Genomic DNA, 3,975 nt, shown 5'->3' with positions numbered 1-3,975 from the left:
TCACCATCAATCGTCATACATTTTCTCACATCATTCCATTCAAAACTGCTAGTGTTCAACATATCAAATATCACCCCATAACTTTTCTTCCATATCCTTATCTTAGAGTTCATATTTGGGTACACATTCAAACAACTTTTTAGTAATAGTTTTTGTAATTCATTTTCAATGTAGTTGTAACTTTTAGATTTAAAGGTACCATTTTCAGCTCAACCACCCTTTGCAACTACTACAACTAAAATGTTCAACAGTGCTTCTTCTTCATCTTTTGTCCATGCTTGTCTTGACCTTCTCTTATTTCCAGTACTATGGTTTGAACCTCCACTCTCCATTCCTAGAAAATAGATATTATAATAATTTTGAAACAAGTAACTAAAATATAACACCAAGTGAAATTCACATAAGTAACCCTTGATAAATTCATAATAACATCTAAATATAAACAAAAGATTACAGCTTTGCATAGTTTCATTATGACATTTATATTTTAACAAAAGCATAGCCATAGATGCTTTCCTAATGACGTCTATATATTAACAAAAGTACAGTCTTAGATACTGATTAACATTAGAAAGTGTACAATTTTATCATTTCTCACTTATAGTGTTCATAACACTAATAATTTCATCTCATCTATTAATTCCTAACCTATTTTATGAATTGTCTATTTTTATTTATTTTTAAGTATGACTTTTATGTTTTCTAGGAAAATCCTTAAAATTATGATGCTTGAATTAAAAAAAAAAGGGACCTGAAATTTGGATTTGAAAGGATTATAAGGATTTAGAAGAATTTTAGCCCTTTGATTTGGCATCATTTTTGAAAGGCTGATATTGTACCATGCGTCCGAGCCACGCAGATCTTGTTGTAATAGATTTAGCTCATCAAAGTTGGTAGTTCAACCACATTGACAAATGAACAAAATGAGGCTTAGACTTTGACCTCAACTTTTAGTCATTGATTATATTCAATCCAACAATCTATAATGATTGCAATTTAAGGCCCTTATATTGTATTACTAAATGTCATTGTAAGGTTATGATTTAAGCTCACCAGAAATATGATGTTAATACCCACACTTGATCATTTAAAATTTGCCTATATAAATGCAAGAGCTCTCACAAATTAGGTGTGCTAGATTTTGGAGAAAGAAGAAAAAAGAGAGAGTTATGTGGTAGATTTTATAGGTGAGTTTTTTTGGGTGTAAATCTAGAGTGAATTTTAGGGAAAAAAAATCTTTTCTTTTCTTTTATTCTCAATTTTCTTATAATTGTACTTCACAAGTTTACTAAATCAAATGAGTGTTCTCCTTTTAAACTTAAGTGGCTAAACTTTCTAAGATGGGGTGAGAGGTTAAGCTCAAAGATTCAAACCATAGAATTAATTACTCTCTCAAGTAAGTTTCAAGTTTATTTTATTTCTTTATATGTTTATAATTTTTATTTTTTCTTTACTAGTTACTTTTATGTTATGTTAATTTGTAGATTTAGACTTCCTTTGATCTATTTAATAGTTTGATATAATGTCAACACTTCAACATTATTGTGGTACATTACATACTTGATCTCATATTTTAATTAAGAATTAAATAGCATAATAATTAACTGGTAAAAGAAATGCAAAATGTAAATTTGAGAGAGTATTATAACCATAATTTGAAAACAATGAGTGGATTTTGTAACCTTAGCACTTTTCTAGAGTATTTTCTGTTAATTTCTTTTTCTGCAATTAATTTTTGTTTAATAATTGACTACTAAATTTTTATATTCCTCGTGGTTCAATCTCGGACTTATCGAGTTATATTATAACTAGACACTTTTATACATAGGAGTAATCAATACTTTTGAGTATATAATATTTTTGGTGCCGTTGCCAAGGAACTTTCTAAATTTGGTGTCAATTATTTTTCTTTATTTTTGCAATTCTTTTTATCTTTGCCATTTTATTTTTTTTTTTTGTAAAATACCATAAAATTTGTGAGAAAACTTCATTTTGCCCCAAAAATTCTGGCAAAACCTCCCTTAAATTAAATTTGAACTGGGATCATTGAATTAGGACTTATTTCTTTGGACTTTTGGACATTGTCAACTAGGTGAACTTGGACTTTTGGACATTGTGAACTAAGTGAACTTGGACTTTAGGGCATTATAGACTAAATGAACTTGGAATTTTGACTTTGGAAATTACATGTGAGGCCTAAATTTAAATTGATTGCTCAATTGGTTGGTAATTTTTAAAAGTTGCTTAAAAAATAAGGATTACACATATGAAGGTAAGTATATCTTTCTCTTTGTAATTTCATTTTCCTTTAGTTCCATTTTTTTCTGTTTATGTTGCTAATTTACATGGATGGTTTTATAATACAGTCTACAAATTAATCTATGTAAGTGACTAGTTTAACCACCTATTAGGTTATTTTAAATTCTATTAATCAATTTTCAGTTTATTTATTTTGCATTTTTTCTTTTCTTGTACATTTATCTTACTTGCTTATTTATAATTTTTAGCTTGTTTTTATTTGTGCAATTTTTATTTAGAGTTTAATCCATTACTCATTTGTTTGTGCATTGTTTTCTTAACTTAATTTGACACATACTCACACATCATCAACATTGTATGAGGCATTGGTCTCGTACACATAGTGGTAGACTAAATAGAAAATTATCATCAAAACCTTTAGACATGGTCGACATCGAAGCTGATAACTCTTCAAAGTAAGGAGTTAACTGAGCTTAACCTAGCTCTACAAAATTTTCATAACCAACCTAGGACACTTAAAGATTTCACGCATCCTACTAGAATAAGAGCACCATCATGCATAGTTTTTCCTCATGAAGCATCACGTTTAATTTTAGACATGGTATCATTTAGCTTCTACCTAATTTTTCTAGTTTTGAGTTTGAAATTCTATACCTTCATTTAAGAGAATTTGAGGAAGTTTGTAACACTTGTACTAATCAAAATTGTGGCATGAACATAATTAGACTTAATTTTTTCCCTTTCTCACTAGAAAAAGCTAAAATATGGTTACAAAACCTTAAATCAGGATCCATCAAACCATAGGATGAAAGAAAATTATAATTTTTAAAAAATTATTTCCTCCCCACATAAATTTTTTTTTCAAAAGGCAAATCACTACTTTCACTCAAAAATCAAGAGAGACCCTTTTACCAATGTTAGGATAGGTATAAAGAATTACTTAACATTTTGCCACACCATGATTTTGAGACATGGAGGCTAGTGTCGTATTTTTATAAGGGACTAACATCCCAAAGTGTAAAGGTTTTTAAAATGATGTATAAGGATGAGTTTAGAGACAAAAATCTTGAACTTGCATTACATTATCTTGACTATATAAAGAGAGTGCATAAAATTGGGACATAGTTGCCTCTTATGAGTCATCAAGTAAACCTCAGTCATCTCCATCTGGTGGAGGCATGTACAACCTTAGGGAAGACCATGACCTTCAAGCTAAATTTGCATTTTTAGCTAGAAAAGTCGAAGCATTAAAGTAAAACAAAGATTGGTCGTGCAAAATCTCTTCAAGATAGTTCATGTCATATTTGTAGTTTTACTGACCATTCTATGTAGGACTGTCCGATTTTACTGGCTTTGAAAAAATGTTTACATAAACAAGCAAATGTCATAGACAATTTTAAAAAGCCAGATCCTAATCCATAGTCATAGACTTATAACTATAGTTGAAGAAACACCCAAATTTTAATTGGAGAAATGACAATCATGCGCAACTGTCACAACCACCTCTTCCAAGTCAAAATTTTCAAAGCTTCTAGAATTACCTATCTTATGTCCCACTACTAAGAAAAACTCTTGAAAATACATTGCATTCATTCATAGAAAAACAAGAGTCTATCAATTCCAAACCATGTAAATGTTAACCATTTTGATAAATAGTATCTCTAAACTAACACCAGCCCTCACTATTTAGAAAAAAGGTAAGTTTCCTTCTCAATC

Source organism: Citrus sinensis, chromosome 4, assembly GCF_022201045.2.
Source record: "Citrus sinensis cultivar Valencia sweet orange chromosome 4, DVS_A1.0, whole genome shotgun sequence".
NCBI lineage: Eukaryota > Viridiplantae > Streptophyta > Magnoliopsida > Sapindales > Rutaceae > Citrus > Citrus sinensis.
Note: the sequence above shows the minus strand (reverse complement) of the source record.